Source organism: Ursus arctos, unplaced genomic scaffold (genome assembly GCF_023065955.2).
Source record: "Ursus arctos isolate Adak ecotype North America unplaced genomic scaffold, UrsArc2.0 scaffold_1, whole genome shotgun sequence".
NCBI classification, from domain to species: Eukaryota; Metazoa; Chordata; class Mammalia; order Carnivora; family Ursidae; genus Ursus; species Ursus arctos.
This window is the reverse complement of record NW_026622763.1, coordinates 97,755,955-97,772,394: the sequence shown is the minus strand read 5'-3', so window position 1 is coordinate 97,772,394 and position 16,440 is coordinate 97,755,955. Positions and strand designations below refer to the sequence as shown.

Here is a 16,440-nt window from a genome sequence, read left to right as displayed (position 1 = left end):
TTGTTTTCCAATCTCCCTTCCTCTCCATAAAGTAATGAGTCTTTCCCCCATGGAACTAGACTTTATTGCTCTATAATTATGATGTGCATGTAACAGTGTCCAAGAAACTAGATGGTAAAATAACACCAACACGCAAACCTGAATGCACACATTGTTAGTTGACTATCATCTAGATCCCAAAGGGCTCTTATATGGCTCTTGTACACTATCTATTGCTTCCCAGAAATTTGACACATTTTCTTTTCTGAATACAGCCAAAATTATCCCACAGGCTTTGAAATATCGCCATCATGATGTTGTACAGAGCAGCTGGCTGGTTGAAAGTGACTCCCCCTCCCCCACACTCCAGCTGTCATCAGGAAACCCTCCTCAATGTGTGAAAAAGAGACAATGTGATATTACTACTACCCCTATTAATAACAATCTTACAAATACTTAGCATTTGGATTATTTTTATGAAAGCTCACTATTAACTAAAAATTAACTCTTTAAGAAAAACCCTTTACCATATAAATTGCAAACCAGCTGCTTTCATACAACAAAAAACAGAGGGACGGTAAACACAAGTAATATATTTCCACTGACTTCTTGTTTCTTTTTCCTTGAGTCATCTGTAATGCTAAACAACAGCCAGTTAAAATATTAAATAGCTTTAACAGTGATACAGCTGTCATGGCTTAGAGGGATCAAAAAAAAAAAAAAGACCTGAGATGATTTCTCAAAAAGCATGCATAGAACTCCTATTTTTTGTAAAATATGGGTCATACTGAAGATTGGATCATTTCCTTTTTTTTTTTAAATAACCACTCACTCCTCTGCATGAGAAGTTATACATATATTTGACATTGCTGAAAACACTGAGAATTGTCTTCAGAACAAGTTTGTGAATCCCACTCACAATAATTCTTAATGCCATGACTTTTTAGATATAAAGGTCTCTTAACGATTTCTATCCCACAGATGAAGAGTTTGACACCCAGTGCCCTGGACTCCAGGGTTTCAGGGACATAACTTGGAGTATCACTGCAAAATGTCAAGATGAGCACCAACAAGCAGAACTGTGCCCCTCAACCTCTCTTAAAGCCTCTCAGCTCCTGAGCTTTTTGGGTAAGATTCTGCTAAAGAGGGCTCCCTGCTAAAAAAAAAAAAAAAAAAATCTAAGGACCACTGTTTACGTGACTAGAACTGCAGCATAAAAGGAAACATAAAAAACATAAAAAACAAACCTTTTTAAAGCATCGTTTTTATCTTTTAAATGGCTTTTATGTTTTTATCTTTTAAATGGTTTTTTAAAAGAATGTTTAGGTGGCCTGGTCAGTTAAGTATCTGACCCTTCAGTTCTGTTCAGGTCATAATTTCATGATCATGAAATCCAGCCCTGTGTCGGGCTCCCTCCTCAGCATGGAGTCTTTTGGAGTCCCTCTCCCTCTCCCTCTGCCCCTCTCCCCACCCCACTCACTCAGGCTTTCTCTCTCAAATAAATAAAATCTTAAAAATAAATAAAAAAGAATGTTTAGGGATGCCTGGGTGACACAGCTGGTTGAGCATCTGACTCTTGATTTCGGCTCAGGTCATCATCTCAGGGTTATGAGATGGAGCCTGGAATCAGGCTCCACACCCAGCATAGAGACTGCTTGAGATTCTCTCTTCCTTTCTTCTGATGCTCTCTTTCTCTCTAAAATAAATAAATCTCTTTTTTTAATGTTTTTATATACATGCACCCATGTAACTTTACATAAATGTACAGATTATTTATCCCAATCTCCATATTGTAATACATTGCCAAAGAAACAAAATTATGACCTGGTATGACTCCTTTCGAGTATTTTCCATGCTCATATATATAATATATATACACAAAACCACAAAAGATTTTTTTTTTTTTTTTTTTAAATGGAACATAATGCACACTGCATGTTTTCAGTGAAGTTCCACCTCCTGGAACATAGCATCCCCTCTATAGTGGACTGTCCTGGTTAACTAACTGAAGATACTTAAATATTAATCATCCCCTGACCTTGAACTTCCAACAAACACCAAAAACAATTTTATGGAATTTGCTCTGTTACAGTGATAAAACTGAAGATAGTGTTTGTCTACCAGGTTTTAGAGTTTTAATTTTTTTCCATGTGTTTGCTTTCTCTCACTCACAATAACGTGAAAGCTTTGACTCTTCCGGATTTTAGCATTTGAAAAGAAAAGAAGTGCAGTTAGGTAATAACAAAATTACCTCATTTATAAAAATAGCATGAGGAAATGAATGAGGTAAGGTTAGGTTTGGAGTGATAACTACCTTTTTTCCCCTCTGTTCAACTTCAGCATTTATTGGGTCTCTCTGCCTTCACATGATAGACATGCTTCGCACTTTATTTAATTCAATGTCCAGAGGTGGGCCCACACCATGACTCCTACTTTACAGAAGAATTAAGGCCGAGAGGATGTTAATTTGTCTAATGAACTGAGTAAGTAGTAGAGGGAGGGTTCAAAGCAAGGTCTGACCAAAACCATTGCCTCTCTGATACAGAACAAAAAAATTGTTTAGGGCCTTTGAAAAATGAATGTTTCATGACGGGACAGTGTTAATTCAGTGGTAGTATTAACAAAATTATTTATAGAAGCTGATATCCAAAGAGACTCATGTTTATCCAAAAACTCTCACCCACAGTATCCAAGAGCCATGGTGTGACTCAGGAGCAGTGTGTTCTAAAAAAAAGTGACACGTTTAGGCCATGGTGTGGCACTGACCCTTCTTAAAATTGAATGAATCTAGGTTTTATGGCAACTGCTTCAAATCCTAAATATTTCTCTCTTCCCTTCCCCACATGGCCCCCTGAAAAAGGGAAGGGAAAAGTTGTAAGTAAACACTGCAACTGACAATCTAAAAAAAAAAAATTAAAAAACAAACAAACAAACAAAAAAACAGCAGGTGAAGGGCACAGCTAACTTAACTCCTGTGATGCTTCCAGAAAACAGGGTACAGGGAGTAGTTATCATGAGGTCTCCTCCACTTCCTGGATCTATGTGACACATGGAAAAGAAAGATAAGGACAGAAACATCTTCAGTCTGGGCTTTTGCAAGTCATTAACACCCTTAGCTCTATGGCTAAGGCTTATCTCTGGTTATCCACCCAACTTCTTTACCAAGTTCTGGGTCAAAAGAAGGTATAATTAAGCTGAAAAGACCAAAAGGCCAAAGAATTAAAAACTATTCTTTAAAAGAATTACTTATGGCATTCTTAAAAACACTACAGTTCCAGGGGGCCCAGCTGGCTCAGTCCGGTCTCTTTGATCTTCCAGGTGGTGAGTTCAAGCCCCACATTGGGCACTGAGCCTACTTTAAAAACAAACAAAACAAACAAAAACACCTGTAAAAAAAAAAAATACTACAGCCCCAAAGGCATTGGTATTAGCACATACTGCTCTAACTTTCAACAGAATATCCTGCATCCAACAATCTTGACTAGACTATCACTAGAATCCAGAAATAAACAAGTAAAATGCCCTCTAAGCCATGGCCACAATATTCTGGGACTTCAACGCACATTGAACACCATGAAAATCCTTCCAGCACAATCTAAGTACTTTATGCAGTTCTAACAAGCTATTAAATAACATTTCATCTTTGAGTGTTTTCTTATGTGTGTTAGTGTTAAACTTATTTTCCATGCATTTTCACACTGAATATTTACAGCCCTATGAAGAAGCCTTTAAGTAACTTGTCCCAAGGTCTTACACCTACGAAAGGCTTCACCTGGTTTCACATTCCATTCTGTGACTTCCCCTCTTTATCACAACAGCAATGATTCACAACATTACCACCCATGTGCATTGTATTAACTGCAAGTCTTGTTAAAATAGATTTCTGATTGTTAAGTCTGGGATAAGACCCCAAAATTTGCATCTCCAACAAGTTCCCAGGTGATATCGTTGTAAAACTACTTGCTTCCCCCAAGCTGCGACGTGAGCAGCAAATCAGAAGTCTTTAGATTTATAGGTTATTGGAACAGGCACATACAAAAAAAAAAAAGGAAAGGAAAAAAAGGCATAAATGTGAGACATTAGACTTTAAAGAAGCAACTGCAAAGAAGTAAAAGCAGCAAAGTCCAGCTGTCACTGTATGTCCTACAGAGGGACCTACACAACTCGATGACTGAATCATGACAATGCAATAATTCCTTCTAGTGGCAATACTGAATCTTCAAAAGTTTATGCACAGTTTGGAAAAATGAAGCATGTGATCCGTTTTTGGACAGGCTTTTAAGGTGTGACTAGAAAAAGGGTTAAATCCACAGGAGTATTTCCTACTTCCTATTAAGAGAAATACCACCAATTAGGGTAGGGCTGTGTTTGCCACACACTTGTTCAAAGAAACAAAAGTTACTCTTCCAGCACCCAAAACTGCAAGTTGTTGCTGATGCAACGTCACTTTCAACTTCCTGCTTTCAGAAGGAATCTTTTTAAAACTCCCACTGAGCCAACCCCATTCTCTGAGCACGTCGTTCCCGGCGCGGTCGGCCCCAAGAAAAGACCGGGGTGCAGACGATGGGACCCCTGGTCGACTCGCTGCGGGAAGCACCCACCCGGCTCCCGAACTTGACCAGTGTGCCCAGGACGCGGAAGCGCGCCACCAACCCGGCTCCCAGCCCGGCCTCCGGGAAGTGCTGACTGGCGCCCGCCATCCCCTCACAGCCCGGTGCTGCGGCCCTGGAAAAAAGGCGCCAGACACCCGGCAGCACCAACGATTCGAGGGGTGCCAAACAGACGCGGAAACTCACGCTCTCTACGGCCTGCCTGCGTCCCCACGTCTTCGCGCGCATGTGCGTCATCACGCACGGGCGCCAGATACCGGACGCTCCCGGTCCCCGGGGCCTGCGGGGCGGGGAGAAGAGAGCGTGGGCGACCTCGAGACGCGGCTAGCGCCGCAGGGCTGACAGGGCGGGGGTTGGAGGGGGACGTAAAATGAGAGGGCCAGCCTCCCTCCGCGCATGCTTACTTGCGCGACCGCGCTCTTTTCCCCCGCGGGTTGGGCTGGCACACCGCGTGCCGCGGACGTTCCTCGGGACAGGATACGAGGGTCTCGCGGGGGAAGAGCGCCTTGGAGGGGGACTTGTACCTTCGACGCATCCCCCTGGCTCCGAGTGACACGCGGATACTATTCCTTCCTGCCATAAATAACTGTTCGTCGCCAGTCATACATGAAGCAAAGGAGTGACCTGCTTTCGAGAGATGGGACGTGGGCACAAGTGGCGAGTGGGCCCGGTGGCGGCTGAAGAACTGGCCTCTGCCGTTGGGTCCTGCTGCTGCGTGGAGGAGTCGAAACCCGCCTGTGAAGTGCTGGTGGGCGAGAGAGAAACTCCCACCTTCGTGAGTCAGCGGACAGCAGGAGAGTGATCGTCACCGTGGCGGAGCCCACGGTTACCAAGTCAGCCACCTAAACAAGGTCATGGGTGTGCTGCTTACTCCCCAAAGCTTAGGCTGGAGCTTGCGTTTATTAGTCTGTTTGCCCATTTAAAGGCTTCAGGTGTGAAGCATTTCCATGGAAGTATCCTTTGACGCTACTTTAATTAGGGGTTCTGCTTCTGTGGAACAAGTTTTATGGTCAGTTGTAGGAGTCAGGTTAAGTTAAATGCAGTAATGCTGTTATTTATTTCCTGCAATATGAAGAATCTATCCTACTGATTGATAATGGAATTTTCTAGTAACTAGGGGGAAGACACGCATTTTTCAGGGAGGACTCCAAATGCAGGTGGTGGTGTGCTGTTCTGTATTTATGGGAAGTTGTGGCAGCTGTGTTTAGTGAGGCTACCGGAAAACTACCTAAATCAGAAGAGTTTTGATTGTCTTGTTACTGCTTATTGCAAGGACTCTTCATAGAAACGTTCATTTTGGAGTTTGAAATTTAGATGAAAATTTGGCTCGTGTACAGGGGAATATAACAGATTTTCAAGTGACAGGAAAGATTCTTAGGAAACTGCTAGTATATTCTTTGAGCTTTACAGGTTATCCCTTTCTTTTGGAAACAATATACCGATCAGAAAGCTTGGCAGGACAATGAGAAACTGCATTCCTAGAAAGTCAACGGAAGGGGGATGGGGAGTAGATGAATTGCCTATAGAAGTATTTTTATACTTTTCTAGAAAAAAAATGTAATTCTTCAGAAAGGTCTCCATTTATCCTTCTGATCCATGATCATATGCATCAATTCAATTACTACTAATCCTGTCTTCCATTCTCTCACACCCCTTGCACCTTTCTATAATTGCATCATTTTTCTTGTTCTTATCTTAATCCATCAAATACAGAAGTAATTTTAAGGGAGCCACAAGTCAAGAAGTCTCCATACAGTAATCTTAAAAATGTCATATGTAGAGGTTAAGAATATACTTAGGCAATTAGATTCCATTCTAAATATTATCTGTGAAAAATTTCATAGACAAGAGGATGGAAAAAGTCTACCTGTTTAAAAATGACCTTTTTTTGTCCTATGTGATTCATTCAGCAGACCAGACTTTTTAAAATTCCTATTGAAATCAGCATGTTGTATACTCAAGTCCTATTTAAATTGGCAAACATCACTGAGATAATAATTGTACATCTTAAACATTAACGTGAGGCAGTCCTACATCCACTGAGGCAGGGCTTTAATAGCAAATAATAGAACAAATAACAAGGAATCAGGGCCTGAAGAAGACCTTTAACATTAAATTTATGCAATTATTACATTACTTTGTAAGGTTATGATTCCTAAACAATCAAAGTATTCGTTATCTTAATCATGAGAAAAAGCAGCATTATACATATTGTGTATAATATTCAAGACCCACCTAATGATACGACCAATTTTCCAATTTTATCAAAGATTTGTAAGAGAGCAGCAATACCTGGGATTAAGCCATTTGATGTAAATGTATGTTCCTAAAATGTGGTCCTTGCATACAAATAGAGGAGTTGTGGTAACAACCTTTATACGGTTCATAAATCTAGGATTGGAACTGACAGGAAGGCAGATTAGTCATTTTCAGCTCTCAAAACCTGGCCTGAAGGAGAGAAGACGTTAAGGAACAACACCATGAGCAAATAACACAACTGGATTATTTTTTTTTAAGAGGAGCTTGTTTTGGTATCCAATTGCTTTTAATGGATCATTTATTGTTACACCCAGCGCTGTGCCAAAAGATGTATTAAACTTATCAAAGAATTTATAGCTTTCTTATTATGAAAAAGCTTGCAAATAAACAATTCAAGAACAACTTAAGAACCATAAAAATAAGTACAAAGTTGCATCATGTATTATAAGACCAACAACAATATTTAATAGTGATAGATCATGAAAACAGTAACCGTAAGAAATTTGCAGTGGCTTTACTGATATCAACAAAATAGACTTTAAGACAAATACTTGTAGAGACACATTTCATACAGAGTCAATACATCAAGAAGATACAACAATTAGAAATGTACATGTGCCCACCAACAGAACCTTAAATGTATGAAGAAAAAACTGATAGAGTTGAATGGAAAAATAGACAAATAATAATAGTTTGATATTTCAATATCCTATTCTCAATGGGTAGAACACCTAGAAAGAAAACCGCTAAAGATATAGAAGCCTTGAACAATACTACCAACCTGATATGTATAGACCACTGAACCTAATGATAGCAGGATTTATATTCTTTTTAAGTATATTCTACAGAATAGTGAATATGCTAGGTCATAACACAAGCCTCAATAAATTTAAGAGGATTGGGATCACGTTCTATGATGGAACCATGTTCTGTGGTTACAGTGGAATTATATTACGAATAGACAATAGAAAAAATAAAGAAAATTTCCAAATATTTGGAAATTACTTAAGAGCCAAAGAAGTCACAAAAGAAGTTAGAAAATATTATGAACTGAATGAAAATGAAAACATTGAAATTTTTGGAATGCAGTTAAAACAGTTATCTGAAGGGTATTTACTACTTTAAACACCTGTATTAGAAAAAAAAAAAGGATTGTAATAATCTAGGCTTCCATTTTAAGAACTCGAAAAATAAGAGCAACTTAAACTCATAGTAAGCAAATGGGGAATAATGATCATATTAGAAACCAGTGAAACAGAAGAGAAAAATAGAGAAAATCAATGAAAATAAAAGTTGGCTCTTTGAAAAGCTTGATAAAATTGACAAAACTTTTTTGGCTGCCCCCTCCAAAGGAGGGAAAACACAAATTACCAACATTAGGAATGAAAACAGTGTATCACTCCCCACCCTACCAAAATTAAAAGAGGCTATGCCAACAAATTGGACAGTGTAGAACTGGGCAAATGCCTACAAAGATACAAACTATTGAAACTGAATCAAGAAGATAGAAAACCTAGAGTTTGCATTCATGTCCTGGGGCTACCATAACAAAGTACCACAAACTGGGTGGCTTACACAACAGAAATTTATGTCTCACGCTTCTGGAAGCTGGAAGTCTGAGATGGAGGTGTCAGCAGGACCACACTCACCCTGAAACCTGTAGGAGAGAATTCTTCCTTGACTCTTTATGTTCTGGTGGTTTGCCAGCAGCCCATACCAATCCTTGGCTTATAGCTGCATCACATCAATCTCCACCTCCATCACCACATGGCCTTCTCCCTTCAGTTTCCTCTTCTTATTGGGACACTAGTAATAGAGGATTAAGAGCCCATCCTACTCCAGTATGACCTCACCTTGACTAATTTCATCTGCAATGACCTCATTTCCAAATTCTTATTTGGAGTACTAGGGGTTAGGACTTCAACATATCTTTTTGGGTGATGCAATTCAACCCACAACAGATCTATAACAAGTAAAATTAATATAGTTGGCCCTTGGACAACATGGGGTTGAACTGTGTGAGTCCACTTATATACAGATTTTTTTTTGACAAATATAGTACTGTAAATTTTTCTTATGATTTTCTTAATATTTTTTCTCTAGCTTTATAGCAAGAATATAGTATGCAATACATATAACATACAAAATATGTGTTAATCACTGTTTATGTTATTGGTAAGGCTTCTGGTCAACACCAGACTCTTAGTAGTTTTGGGGGGAGTCAAAAGTTATGGATTTTAACTGTGCAGGGGGTTTGGCGCCACTAACCCCCTGTTGTTCAAGGTCAGCTATACTTAAAATCTTTTTACAGGAACACCCAGCTGGCTCAGTCAGAAGAGCATTCAACTCTTGATCTTGGGAGTTTAAGTCCAAGCCCCCACATTGGATGTAGAAATTACTTAAAATGAAATCGAAAAATAAAATCTTTCTACAAAGAAAAGCCCAGGCCCAGAGAGATTCACTGGTGAATTCAATCAAATACTTAAGTTAGAAACGATGCAATACAAAACATAAAGAGAAAATCTCTGTGCTCTTAGGTCAGGCAAACACTTCTTAGCTATGACACCAAAAGCCCAATCCACAAAAGAAAAAAATTGATAAACTGGATGGCCTCAAAAATTTTTTTTTAGTATTTTTGAAAAGACATCATTAAGAAAATGAAAATCAAGCTACAGATTGGAGGAAAATATTTTGTATCTGATAAGGATTTTTATCTGATAAGGATTTGTATCTGGTTATTTGAAGTAGTCTTCTAACTCAACAGGAAGATAAACTATTCAATTAAAAAAAGAGCAAAAGATTTGAATAGATCTTCACCAAAGAGGACATAAGAATAACTAACAGCCATTAAAATATTCCCAACATCATTAGGAATAGGCCAATTAAAACTATTGCAAAGCCCCTGGAGTGACTATAATAAAGAAGACAAGCAACCATGTGCAGAAACTGGAACCATTGTTCATAGCTGGTGGGAATGTAAAATGGTGTAGCCACTTTGGAAAATAGGTATATTTTAAAAAGTTAAACATACATTTGTTATACAAACCAGCAATTCCACTGTTAAGAATCTACCCAAGAGAAATGAAACATATGTCCACAAAAGAGTTGAATGCAAATTTCACAGCGATGTTATTCATAATAGCCAAAACCTGCAAACAATCCAAGTGCTTATCAACTGTTCATTGGTTAAAGCAGTAAAAGATACAAACTACCGATTCATCCTACAACATAGATGAACCTCAAAAACAGTATGCTAACTGAGCGAAAGTAGACCCAAAAGACTACATGTCGTAGAATTCCATTCATATGAAATTCCCAGAAAATGTGAATCTATATAGACATGAAACAGATCAGTGGTTGTTTGGGACTGGAGGTGGGAGTCGGGTTAACTAAGTGGACAGGTGGGAACTTTGGGGGATGGTGGAAACGTTCAAAGACTGGATTGTGAAGATGGTTTCCCAAATTTATAAATGTATTAAAAGTTACATAGGGACATTATACACATACAATGGGTGAATTTTATGGTATGTAAATTCCATCTCAACAAAGCTGTTTAAAGAGAAAAAAACCAGTCTGTGGACATATGTAGCCAGTCATCCACAAGGCCTAGTAAAGAGTGAGCATGGCAGACTACACAGGGCCTACCTATCCACATGCTATGTTCAGGGCATTATTCTTGAGTCGGGGGATACCAACCAGATACGGATGCTGTACTCTAGGAATGTCTAGCCCTAAAAAGGAGCCAAGGAATCTGCATAAATTTCAGTGAAGCCAGCTAGAAAGAGCTGGGTTTTTTTGTTTTGTTTTGTTTTGTTTTAAAGATTATATCTGTTTATTTGGAAGAGAGAGAATGAACTGGGGGAAGGGGCAAAGGGAGAAGCAGACTCCCCACTGAGAAGGGAGCTGGACATGGGGCTCGATCCCAAGACTTTGAGATCATGACCTGAGCCGAAGGCAGATGCTTAACCAACTGAGCCACTCAGGTGCCCTGAGGGCTAACTGTTCTTACTAATGTTTAGTTCAATTAATTTGGGACTTCAAAGGAAGAGAATATTAAAAGGAGCTGGAGCGAAGAGGAAGTGCTTTGTGGAGTTAATATTTGAATAGTATCCTTGATACAGAAGTAGGATTGGACCCGTGAGCATGAATGAAATGGAGCATTCTAGTCCAAAAGAAAACAATAAAGTAGCAATATTGTGAGGAATCATTAGGGTATTTATGATTGATGTTTTATTTGAACCAGGGTATTATTTTGATCAGTAGTAACAGATAAAAAGGGTATGTCATGATGTCCAGTATTCTTGGTGTATGAGCGTTCCAATGTAGAATGGACTAAGTGGAATGAAGAATTTAGGAGAATAACAAGAAAGGTTAGCTATAGAATATGGATGTAAGATATGGAATGTTAAATCTTACTTGAGAAAAAAACACCATTAATAATAAAAATGCAGCCAATTAACATGTTTTAGAAATTCTTGTAATCTCATCTTTGTATGGAAACATGTGCTTTAGAATTCAAATGGTTTTTTATTGGCTTAAAGGAAGAATGTAGAATTAAAGATCTATCATGATTGAGTTTATTCCACAGCTAATGAGAAAAGTTTTGGTGGTAGTAAGGTATACTAAAACTAGCAATGGTAGTAAGGTATACTAAAACTAGCAATGGACTTGCGGTAGACCTGTGGTGGTTAATTATCTTGACATTATTATAATTGCATATGAATTTTCACTAATCAACTCTTAACTAGTCTGTAACTGAGAAGAGCTGTGATAACACTAAAATAATTGATGTTACTCTGCAGCTATTTTAATACTTACAATTTAAAGCTTAAACTCCTGCCCCTAGATCAGCCACTTCCTGATTTCCAATTATACCATAAACATAATTTTTTTCTTATATTGGGGCATTAAACCAATAAAACTTCATTCTCTCCTCATGTATTGTCTAAATTTTTGTCTAAGAAGTAATCCCCTCCCTCCATAGAAGATGAGTAAATCTTAATTTCCTTGTCCCTATCCCCGTAACCACTAGAGAACAGGAATATAACATGGAACCCGTTAGTCAAAAGGTTCTCTCTTGGGACTTGGACATTTAGGAGATCTGGAAATGGCTGGAGGCCATCATCATCTCAGCACCAGGAATGACAGTGCTTCAGTGGGAAAACTGAAGGCTAGTCCTCCTTAAAGCAATGTTAGCATGACTATCTCAAGATACCCTGAACTTCAGGGCACTTGGGTGGCTCAGCTGGTTGAGTGGTTGAGTGGTTGAGCATTAGATTCTTGATTTTGGCTGAAGTCATGATCTTGGGGTCGTGGGATTGAGCCCGAGTCTGGCTCTGCAGTCAGCATGGAGTCTGTTTGTCCCTCTCCCTCACCCTGTGTCCCTCCCCCCCATGCTCCCTCCTTCTCTCTAATAAATAAATAAGTAAAATCTAAAAAAAAAAAAAAAAGATATCCTGAACTTTAACTCAACCCTTGACCTACTCCTGCTAAGACTTTCAGATACAGATTTTATTTTCTTTAAACTCATTATTTTGGTAAATTGTAAAATTATTTTCTTAATCTTCTAACATCCTACAGAAGTCTGACTTTTACCAACACTGTGACCTCCACGTGTTATGTAAGTTAGTGCATTTTGAGGTCTTATCAAAGTGCCTGTTACACAAATACTCAATGTATGTTCACTATTATAACTACTATTAGCTACCATTTGTTGAGTGTCTGCCACATGCCAGACACCTCACCTTTCCTTTAAAAATGAGGTGTCCCAATCTTGGTTTCTGCTCAGGTCATGATCTCAGGGTCCCAAGCTTGACCCCATGTCAGACTCCGCACTCAGCAGGGAGACTGCTTGAGATTCTCTCCCTCCTTTCCTGTCTCCCCCCAATGGTGCATGCTCTCTCTCTCTCAAAGAAATCTTTAAAAAATAATAATAAATAAGAAAATAAAAATGAGGAAACAGAGGGTAAGAGAGTCTAAGTAATTTATCAAAGCTCACATACCTAGTGGGTAGAGGGAATGGTGGCTCAAACTTTCTAATATATTATTTCTACTTCCAAATATTAAATACATAGTACTGTGTGTCACTAGATGTAGAATCATCTCTGTAAGATGTAATTTTGTTTTTATTTATATACATGCTCAAAGTTTTCATTGTTTCATTAATTATCTCAACTGTTAAAAATGGAAATAACTACCATTCACTATCCATTTCAGAATTGTTTTGAATAATTGTTTCTTTCAATTTTCTATATTTTTCTACTCTGAAAAGTAGTTTTTCTATTGTTTTTGGATAAATCTTCCTTAATCTTGTTTTCACTCATTATGATTATTATCCAAAAATTAAATTGGGTTTACAGATGTCCCGTTGTTTTTATGTTTACAGGATAATAGGAGAATAGTGTTTGAAAGTTCCTGTTTCTTTCAAATAATAAATCCTAGATAATTTATTTTAGTAATTATTCTTAACAGTATTTTTCTTTTCCATCTGCAAATGCCCCTTCTGTTTTTATATCAGCTGAAATTCTGATGCTTTCATTATACAGTGAGTGGTTTGACCCTGATCTGCTAAATCATATTTTCTACGTGCCATCTGGGACCTCACAGGAGACCCCCTAAAACCACATCTCCTCAAATCTGGCAGAATGTATCATGAATACTGAGCACGTGCTTTATGAAAAACTAACTTAGATAATGAATTCTTAGAAAAGGAAGAGCTGTTAATTTTCTTGCTAGGGGAAAAAAAATGTCCAAAAAGGAATTTGCATCAAAATATGGGAAATGAGGCTATGATCATAGCCCTAGTAGGTGACTCAGGTTTTTGGGCCAAATTCCCATCTGCCTGTAGTTCCAAGGGATTTCAGGGCCCCCCTAGACACGTATAAGACTGTCCACACCTACGCACACACAGCTGTACCTCCACCACTGCTTGCTAATAATGAAGATCACTTCGAAAAGGCCTTTCCAACCACACTAAAACATAACTCATTTAAAAATGGAGCACTGTTGAGGGAACACTTAGAAGAGAATGAATGTCAGTGAAAGGTCAGTGCGTCAACCTATCCCCCAGCACATGGCAGTGGGCAGTGCTTGGGGCGGGGGGAATTGGACACAGAGGTATCTCAGGTGGAGGGAGCCAGGGACCAAAGACACAGTTGAAAAACTTGCAAAATTATTGCTAAGGTTCTACCCAATTTATCACAATAGGCTAGGAAAAATAGAAACCATGGGGCAGAGCATGGGGTGGGAGGAGTTCTCAATATCACCTATGATGACAAAGAGCTCCACTTCATGTAATTTAGATTTGTCTTTTTGTGTTTTAATTTAACACACCTGATTTCTCATCAAAGCATTTCTTTCCCAGGGGATATGTGTTTTTGAGCACTAACCACATTAAGTAAAGACTGTCATTTGTCTGAGAATGTTAACTATCTGCAAGCGGAAAAAGTTTTTTACAGGTAACTGTTTACTTTTCTTAAACTATAAGCATGCCAGCCATTAAGTGGGTGTCAGATCATACAAGGTTTTATGCTGCCAATTATTTTTTTTTAATTTATTTTGAAATAATTGCAGACTTTATAGAAAAGTTGCAAAAATAGTACAGAGAATTTCTGTATATTCACAAAATGCCCCAAGTGTTAGCATTTGTTTCTCTCTCTTCCTCTCCCTGTCTTTATATATAAATTAATTTTAGTATTAGTATATTAACATGTACACACATAATTTTTCTGAATTATTTTATTGTAAATTGCAGAAAAGATGCTCCTTTGCTTTGGTATGCATTTCCTAGAACAAGATTTGCTTTCTAAGAAAAAAGTTATTAATCTTAAATTTCCAGGGTAAATCTAGCACACTATTCTATCCATTTTACGTTGCAAACATCCAAGTGCCAGTTGTAAGGAAATGTTGACATCCATTCTATTCTAGACCATACGTTTAAATATTAAGTAGAACACAATCTGGATTTTAAAAAAATAAAATGCAAATTGACCCTTTGGGCTGAACTGCCATCATGACTCTTAAACACTTCTTTCTACCTCTGCACAAAAGAACAAACATTCTAACACAATTTAATTCATTGGACTAATAGCCCAGAATCTTAAAATTAATTGAATGAATGTAATATAATCCATCAGGAACAAGATATCAAGGGTAGGGCAAGGTGGGGATAGGTACAGGTCTAAGAGGCTATGGTAGAAATTATTTTTATATAAACCTTTAAAGCTATTTGAAGGCCTGATACAGGTTTCTGTTTCTTTTTTTAAATATTTTTTAAGATTTATTTATTTACTTGAGGGTGGGGAAGGGCAGAGGGGGAGAGAGAGCCTTAAGCAGACTCCACACTGAGCGTGGAGCTGGATGTGGGACTCCATCTCATTACCCTAAGATCACGACCTGAGCAGAAGCCAAGAGTCAGACACTATACCTACTGAGCCACCCAGGCACCCCCAGGTTTTTATTTCTAATGTTTCTGACTTAGAATGAGCAAGAAAGGGGCGCCTGGGTGGCACAGCGGTTAAGCGTCTGCCTTCGGCTCAGGGCGTGATCCCGGCGTTCTGGGATCGAGCCCCACATCAGGCTCCTCTGCTAGGAGCCTGCTTCTTCCTCTCCCACTCCCCCTGCTTGTGTTCCCTCTCTCGCTGGCTGTCTCTATCTCTGTCGAATAAATAAAATCTTAAAAAAAAAAAAAAAAAAGAATGAGCAAGAAAGCATAGAAAATTGGAAAGTGCACAGAATTTGATTTTCAGGTCTGCCACTGCTATGGGGCCTTGAGTTAGCCATTCAGACCCTCTGAAACTTCATTTTCTCCACTATAAGATGAGGGAATCACATGAAATTATTTCTAAGTTCTCCTTTAGCTTAAATATTTTAAGATCTAAGATGTGGAAGAAAAAAAGTAGCATGCTAGACAAAAAAATCAAAGAAGACAATAAAATATAAAATGTGACTAAAAGTAAAATTTGCTAAGCCAAAGAAAAGTTTTAAGATATAGATAAAAAAATCACTGTAATTTTCAACACTTATAAATTCACACAAGTTTAACTAAAACTTTGACAGTGAAGTAAAATGAATAAAACATATAGTTTTGCTCTATTTTAGAATGAAGAAAATGGAACCAAGAAGCAGTCAGTAAACTTAGTACAACTCACAATTACTTAATAAATATGTCTTGTGTTATGATGAGAGGTGATTAGAGCTCTGGACAAAGAAATCTAAGTTATAGAATAATGCATAACTTGATAAATAAAGCAGCATAAATTTAAAACATTTGTTGCTATTGAGAGCCTGTAAATTGTAGGGAAAAAAAAGAAAAATACACAAAGTCAACAACTGCAAAACCAACTCAAAGAAAGAATAAACTGATTATTTTTAATGTAATAGAAAAAAATATCAAAAATTCTTCACTGCCTTTAAAAAAAACAGAAAACACTAGTGATCATTATTGCATTCAGAAGTAGCTTGAATTCAGACAAACCGGACTTCAGTCCCAGCGGTAGCCACGGGCCTCGGTGATCTGACTAACTCCTTACCTGGGGCAAGAATTCCTTCTAGGGTGAACTGAAGTAAGGCATGTGAAATGTACAGCTCAATG

The 16,440-nt window shown here is 38.2% G+C and overlaps 1 protein-coding gene across 5 annotated transcripts in view; it reads right to left on the bottom strand.

Annotated features, from left to right (window-relative positions):
* Positions 1 to 16,201, bottom strand: part of RHBDD1 (rhomboid domain containing 1) — a 132,940-nt gene extending 116,739 nt beyond the window's left edge. For 3 of the 5 annotated variants that reach the window (XR_008956752.1, XM_026491810.4, XM_044381049.3), the window contains exon 1: positions 4,776 to 16,201. The gene's annotated coding sequence lies outside the window, so the exon portion shown is untranslated. Of the gene's footprint in view, positions 1 to 4,580 lie in introns of all 5 variants that reach the window. The other 2 variants (XM_026491811.4, XM_044381045.3) reach the window with 2 other exon arrangements.
* Between the last annotated feature and the right edge of the window lie 239 nt (positions 16,202 to 16,440).